This window comes from Nanorana parkeri, unplaced genomic scaffold, assembly GCF_000935625.1.
Source record: "Nanorana parkeri isolate BGI_ZX_2015 unplaced genomic scaffold, ASM93562v1 scaffold1435, whole genome shotgun sequence".
Taxonomy (NCBI): domain Eukaryota; kingdom Metazoa; phylum Chordata; class Amphibia; order Anura; family Dicroglossidae; genus Nanorana; species Nanorana parkeri.
The window spans coordinates 287,708-295,611 of NW_017307703.1; the positions used below are offsets into that span (position 1 = coordinate 287,708).

At 37.8% G+C, this 7,904-nt stretch overlaps 1 pseudogene; it reads left to right on the top strand.

Annotated features, from left to right (window-relative positions):
- The first annotated feature begins 5,354 nt into the window (after positions 1–5,354).
- Positions 5,355–5,771, top strand: LOC108798237 (annotated as a pseudogene).
- Positions 5,772–7,904: the final 2,133 nt, after the last annotated feature.

Here is a 7,904-nt window from a genome sequence, read left to right on the forward strand (position 1 = left end):
TAGAATATTGTGCAAAGTTCATTTATCTCACTAATGCAACTTAAAAGGTGAAACTAATATATGAGATAGACTCATTACATGCAAAGCAAGATAATTCAAGCCGTGATTTGTCATAATTGTGATGATTATGGCTTACAGCTCATGAAAACCCCAAGAACCCCAAATCCACAACCTCAAAAAAGTAGAATATTACATGCAATCAATAAAACAAGGATTGTACATAGAACAATATCGGACCTCTCAAAAGTACAAGCATGCATATGTACTCAGTACTTGGTTTGGGCCCCTTTTGCAGCACTTACTGCAATTACTTTTGCACGATATTCTAATTATTCGAGTTTCACCTGTATATATAGTGATGGTTGGGGAACTTAGCACAGATGGTGAGCGCTTATGGAACAGTCTTTAAGCCATTTTAAACATAAACGGGACAGTCTTTTATTTCTTTCATCAACACAAAAATGCTTTTCGTCAGCAATATAACATGTAGTCTGCTTATATTTCAGCAAGTAGTCAATAACTGTATAACAATGTCTCACCAACTTTGTCACATATACTTCATGTGACTCCTCCACACATCCCCTGTGTGTCACAGGCTCACTGAGCCTCCTTGTTTGATTCCAGTACATTACATTTGACCTGAAAAGAAAATAGACTAATAAAGTTAGTATTTGCCTCTTTTCGCACAGAAAGAATGTTCACAGAGATTTGCAGATGTGAGTTGTTTATAAATAGACCCCTATGTGTGACATCTTTGTGGTAATTTTATGAAAAGAAGCATACAAATCGTTGATACCAGAGAAGAATCAAGGGCTAAGGAGTTAATAGAAGCCATGTTTGTATAGATTAATAATGCTATTAAGAATATCCCATTTTTACCTATTACCACCAAGTAGTAGTATGATCCCTCTTATTTAGAAGATTACCCAGATAGCAAGGATAACTTGCCACAAACTTGTGTCGGGGTTAAATTGTAATTTTGTTAACTTGCTGCACATATTCCTGGCAAGTTGTAGACTTGCAGAACACTTGCAGCACAAGTTCTAGTTGACACTTATTGAATTTGTAGCAAATTTGCTTGGCAAGTCTACATCAAGAGTCCTGCAGGTCTTAGCAAGAGCTCTGCAAGCTCGCTGGTCTGGAGACTTGCAATGCAGACTTGCTGTAATTGTGCAACAAAATTGTGAAGCTTGGCAAGTCTGCAAGAGTTTAGCAAGTCATTTTCAAACTTGAAGCACAATTTCTTGCTATCTGGGTATATACAGAACACATTAGACTGTGTTGGATGGTGCTATCAACCTTTGTTTAATTTAGTGGTTTAAATCAGCCTTGTGGTTACAAATATACATTTCCTAAGAAATTTAACCTCACTCTTCAATACATAACCAATACAAATAGATGGGTTAGGGTTTAAACAAAAAGGTGGTCATTTTCCCAATTACTTTCTTACATACTGTTAAACAATGTGGTCCACCAAAGCTATTATGTGGTCAGGTCAATAGTCTCGGTTTAATTGTCATACTGCGGTAGGGATCACCCAGGAGCTTACTTATTAAGCTAAACCAAATACAAAATAATTTCAAGCTGCACAGAAAGAGTTTGTATTACATCTTTTCTTTCTAAAAGGTTAAAAATGTACCTTCTGTTGCAAAATATGGCTTGTAGAGGTCAGTGGAACTGAAACTCCATGTAGAGGTTCATCCTCCTTTTTAATATTCCAAAACCAATATATTGTGTCTACCGGAAATGTATTTAATAGTGCTTGTATTTTTAGACCGTTATAAATGTAATTTGACACTTTAAGGTCTCTTTAAACCCAGGCGGCAGGCGTCTGGGGTGGATTGCTCTTCTGAGGCAGAGCAGAGCCATTGCACAGGACTTCAGCCAGAAGGCGATAATGCCTCCTCATGAATGTCTGTTTTTTTTTCTTCAGCCCCAAGCGGATTATATACTTAAATGTCGTATCACAAATGTTGTGGTCCCATTGACTTCAATGGACATGTTTGTAAGCAGCACCTGCCAAATGCTACATACTGCAAATTAATTGCTGCAAAATGGTGTTCCCTGTGCCCATTTATACCACCAGCATGTAAAATTGTTGGTGCACAGAGTGAGTGGAGGGGAGGGGGGTGTTTAAAACAGATCAACTGCCTGTTTTTACCGCTGCTGTGCTGCCCATGTTCACAGGCGAATAGGCAGTTCATCTGCGGTTTTAAAACTCCCTGACTGGTTACCAAAGCTCAATATTAAAATTTAAATGGGCAGCTGACAGGGTAGTAAACATGTTAAAATCATATAGCGCCTGTGTCACTTTGTGTGGCAGTGCATCAAAATTGACCCTGCATGTCGCTTTTGGCAGAGGGTGCCGTTTTTCAACTACCTCCATTCATATCAATGGAAGTATGCCTTAAACATGCCTATAGTGTTTATTGCATAGTTGAGATGTGGTCAGAAAGCCCCTCCAGATCACAAATGAAGAGCCAAGTCTCATGTCGGTTCTAGATCACATCAACCAAGGTCTAATGATCTCCAGCAATGAGAAAGTTGACAGTCTCATGTAAACATAGTAAAAAAAAAGGGCAACTCATGATACAGGTTGTGAAGGTGCTCTTTGCAAAATTTCTGCAAGACATTCAGATGCACCAACCACTGATGCAATACCCTTTTTCCTATGCTTGGCCAAGTTCAAAACAATCTTCAGCTGGACCAAGCCAAGCATTATAGAGATAATAGTGCAGGAATCCATGATATTGTCTTAAAAAAGACAGTTGGGTCTATATAATGGAGACAAATGCACTACAGGAATTACAAAAAATGCTGAATATCATACAACAAACTAACCACGGCTTAAAGCTTTTTACTTCCTCTACATCGCTTTCTCTTTAAATTTAAATGGAACATTTTTGACACAACTTGAACGAGTTTGCAAAGTGTGTTAATTAGCGTTTATCATTAACTTTCTTATTGACGCACGTGTGAACTTAGACTAACAGTATGTGGCATCTATGTGTAAAAGAAGTGTTTCAATTAACTATTTGGTAGAACTACAAGTGGGAACACATTTAAGATAAGTGACTGTAAGGGGCATATTTATAAAAAGTGGATGTGACATTCAATACCATTCACTGCCAGGGAATCTTCCCAAGACATGTGTTTAAGTGATTCACCACCAGTGATTGTTTGGTAAATGTCACTGCTTTTTAAATATGCCTCATATGTCCAGTCAAAACATTTTTTTTGTTTGTTGTGGACAGACTGGGAAAATGTATAACGCAGCCATAGATAGCAATTTACCAAAGCTAGAACTGATGGCAGGTCTTTGATTTGGCATTTGCTTGTATACAAGGCAAGCACTCAAAGAATGCTAACCTTGAATGTAGTGCATAAAACCCGCATCACTAAACAACTGAAAAAAGTCTGGGGAAATCCAAAATAGGTCTTTAAACTTAAAGAGACACTAAACTTGGGAGTTGAATCTCAAAAATGCAAGTAACTTAACTATTAACAAAAATGTAGCTTATTTGTGCATCACTCAGCTAAATATCCTGAAATCCTGAGTTTGTGTTGACACTGTCCCTCCTTCTGGAGGGTGACTTCTTTTGTTCCTCATGGTCTCTGTTTTGTGTTGAAAGTAGCCACTGCTTGTTTTGGCTGGACATATGAAGCATTTTTATAAACAGTGACATTTACCACACAATCACTGGTGGTGAATCAGACACACATGTCTCAAGAAGATTTCCTTGCAGTAAATGATAGTAATGTGGTTATTCACTAAGGGGTGAAGAGTTTGGAGAAGGCAGGAGAAGTTAACAATTTACGGCAAAATAGCTGATTTGGAAAAATTCTCCAATTCAGCTCAGTTAGTAATATTCACGTAGCAGCCGAAGGATCTAGCCGTAGCTTCGGCCAATCCTTCGGCTAGCTGCAGCCCCAGGACCCCTTCGGTTCAGTAGAACCGAAGGGCTGCTGTACTGGCTATTCACAATAGCCCGTACAGCTCCCGAACTTAGCCGAGCGGCTCAGTCGAGCCGAAGGCATTGGCCGGCCAACAGCCATCTTCTGACAGCTGGGCGGAACCAGCCTTGACCTTACGGCTGGCTTCGGCCACTTGCAGAGAGATCAGCGTCCCTGGTTACCAGCTAACCAGGGACACTGATCTCCAGACTGCAAACTCTCCCGGGTTCCCCGGGAGTCTCCCGCTCCCGGCTGCCCAGGAGAGAAAAACTGCTTTTTTTTTTTATTCTGACACAGAGCCGTGTCAGAATAGAAAAAAAATTAATATATTTTTGCCCATAGGAATGCATTGCTAGATTCCTATTGGCTATTTCAATTTGCAATAGCCAATAGTAAACTAGCATTGTACCCGCCCCCTGCTGCAGTTCTCCATCAGGTCCATCAGCAGAGGGTGGGTACAATGCTAGTTTACTATTGGCTATTGCAAATTTAAATAGCCAATAGGAATCTAGCAATGCATTTCTACAGTGACATTTTCCAAACAATCACCATACACTAGGTCAACCCACATTTACCAACAGGGGGTAGCCTGTGAAGGTTGCTATGTGATTGCTTGATTGTTGACTATTTAATATGTTACTGTGTTTCTTATTTGCTATTTTGTATTTAGAAATAAAAATTTATTGCACAAAAAATATACCATGAACCTTTAAGTTATATTTACCTTTTACAATAAATGTATTGCCTTACAACAGACACCATAAGGTGCTTGCTATTAGGGCTTGTTCACACCATCAACATATCACTGCAACACATGGTAAAACCAGAAAAGTAAAAATAAAAAAAAAGGAAAAAAATGCACTGCAAAACATGTTAGAATGCATTGCCAAAAACTCAGCTTTCTCAACTTCAGAATGAAACCCTTTTCTTTTCTGGCAACACTCTAAGACAGATTGAAGTTGTTTCTAATGAAAAGTGTTGTTTTTTTAAATTTGAGGTGCTTTAAATTGATATATTGTTTAAAGGAACCTGAGCGAGAAGAAATATGACAGCTTCTATTGCCAACTTACACTAGAAAGTGTATACTTCAGGGCTGTTAAGTTTATATTTTCTTTATTACTTGGTGACAGTGGCGTAACAGTAGCCTTAGGAGCGGATTTGGCTGTTATGGAGCCTGGGAGTAGAAGGGGGACCCATTAGGGCTACTGTCGAGGCATTTTAAAAACAGAAAATCTGTGTGAATGTGAAGTAACACAAATCTAGTACCAGATGTACAGGAGGAGAGTTCAGAATTATTGCCAGTACTCAAAAATCCCCTTTGCATGCTGTGCTGTAAGGAAAACCTGGTAATTCTGGCCATTCTGTGTCTCCTCAGCAAAAAAAAAAAACAAACACCTCTTTCTGGGAAACAAGATGTCTAAGAGAGGACGTGGAGGGTCTTCTGGTGTGAAGTTTCTCATATCCCTCTGTCTACCTGTGGGAGCTGTCATCAACTGTGCTGATAACATCAGTTCAAATAATTTGTACATCATTTTGGGTAAAGGAATCAAAGACCGCCTGCACAGATTACCAGCTGTAGACAGTGGGTGAAGGCCACTGTTAAAAAAGTAAAACCTGAACTTAAGAAAAAAAGTGCATCCTGCAGCTGAATTACGACAATGAAAATTGGACCGAAGAAAAAATGGGGTGTTCTTGTATTTTGAAGACAATACAGGGGTGATCATGAATTATAAAGAGGAGATATAACAGATCCTGTGGCAAAGGAATATGCAGACCTAAGACCCAGGATTGCCTACAAAGTTGGAAGCATTGCCTAACTAATAAACCAAGGATAGGAATGGCAGCCTTTGTGTTGGTAGCTTTTAAAACAAATCTGCATTGGCAGTCTTACTATTTCAGTCCTAACAGGATAAAGTACTTGTATGTTGTTTAAATCACTTTAAGTGTTTGTTATTTTGTCCAACACCTTTAGTAGAACAAGCAATATCTTAGAGTGAACAAATTTCAACTCTACGGTCCTCTACAAAATTTGAGGAAAACAATATTTCCTGTACAATCTCCTAGACCTGATGTTGTTTTTGATGTTACAATTGTCAAACCATATCTGACCAAGATCTATAATACATTATTTATGATTTTTTTTTAACTAGGACTAGAGATGTATGGATTACTTTCAGGAAATTAGGAACATCTTTATTTCCTAGGGCTCTGAATTATTTATGTATGTAATTAGTTATGATTAAAAACATAGAAAAAACTTTTAAGATTGCTGCATAAAATGTAGTATTACTCAAAAATATGTTACTGATCAGGCTGGTTTTACTGCACTGAGTATATGCACAATGCAGTACTGTTTTCACTTAGTCTAAGATCACATTAAGTTCTACTTTTCTCATTTTCAGTATTATATGGCTAATTCTTTTCTTACATACCACTAGATTGAGAGTTTAAAAAAAGGTGATATATATATATATATATTTTTTATCAATGTATCATTTTAAATGACTAATTTATAGTGTTTATTTTTATACTCAGTTATTCATATTTTACTGAAAAGTCAGTTGTATATATCCTGATGACATCAGTGAGCGCATCCTTGTTTTTTTCCCAGTCACAATGCTTTCCTTCTGTTATTTCCTATCTTTCTTCCAACTGAATATTCTCTGCTGAGACAAAACTAAAGAAAAGGTGAATGGTTAAAATGCATTCCAAAGAAATCTGCTAGCTGTGCAGAATGATGTCTAAATTCTTTAAGAAGGCTTGTTCCACGTATTCAGATTCAGCCTAAAACTTACCATACACCAGGTAATATGCACTTTTACCATATTATCAGCTTGTCAGATCTTTATGTTTTGTGGACATATATACATCTCGAGGTAATGCCATTTAAGACTTAAAAGATGTGGATTGGACAGGCATAACATACATAGGCAGTCAAGACTGCATCTACCATCTTAGTGGGTTGAAAGCCAATCACTGGTGTCTATACAGTTATGGGTATGACTGATACATTCACTAAAATTCAAAAACTGAACTCCCAAGTTTACAGTTTATGAGTCAATATTGTGCAAGTGCATGTTAGCTGGTGTGCTAGCAAAGAAAAAATGTGTGTCAAAACAATGACCCACCCAACCTGGGAGGTGCTGTGTCTGGCAATTCAAATACAATTGCCAGACATATAATGCGTAAAGTGTAGTGCCAAAAACATAACATTTTTGGTAGGTAAGGTTCTGTGTTTAAAGGTGAAGGTGAAATGATTAGATCTCTTGAAAAAGATGGAGCTACCCGTGATACATCAGGAGCAAGTATGCTTTGACCATTACTTATCATAAATAATGCCTTGTAATAGTTCTGACATTGGGTTACTGGGCCTTCTTTTCCACTTTATTATTGACAGTTGGATGTATGACAGATTGCACACAAAACCAACCGGCAGTATACCTGTATTTGTGAGAAGAGATTCACCTCACTGGCCAAGCTCTGCCAACCAGGATTAATCGTGAACGGTCCCTATTGGAAATCATGTATGGCTAAAGTACTCTGACCTTGGCTCTAAGTCGGACTACTCAGTGTACTAACATTGCTGTGAGTTATACAATGATATCTTAGCTGGATTGAACCTCTATTTGCAGAATACGATGTAACAGCCTATATATTTCTGAAAAAACTTGATATAAAGGTAATTAGAACTATCAAGTATACTCTACAGGAATCTTATATAATAGGGCTGTCCAGTGCAATAGGATAGTAACCTGTAGAAATGCTTTTATGATGGTTTTATATGTTATAATAAAGCACGCAATTTAATTTTTGAGAAGCCGGCTGACAGTGTGATATTGATACATTGTTGCTACATATTATACTCTCTCTGAGGTGGCAGCTAAAAAGGTTACATTAGACTTTGTTTTGTTTAATTGCTTTCAGGTTTCCCTTTCATAAGCTATATTCCC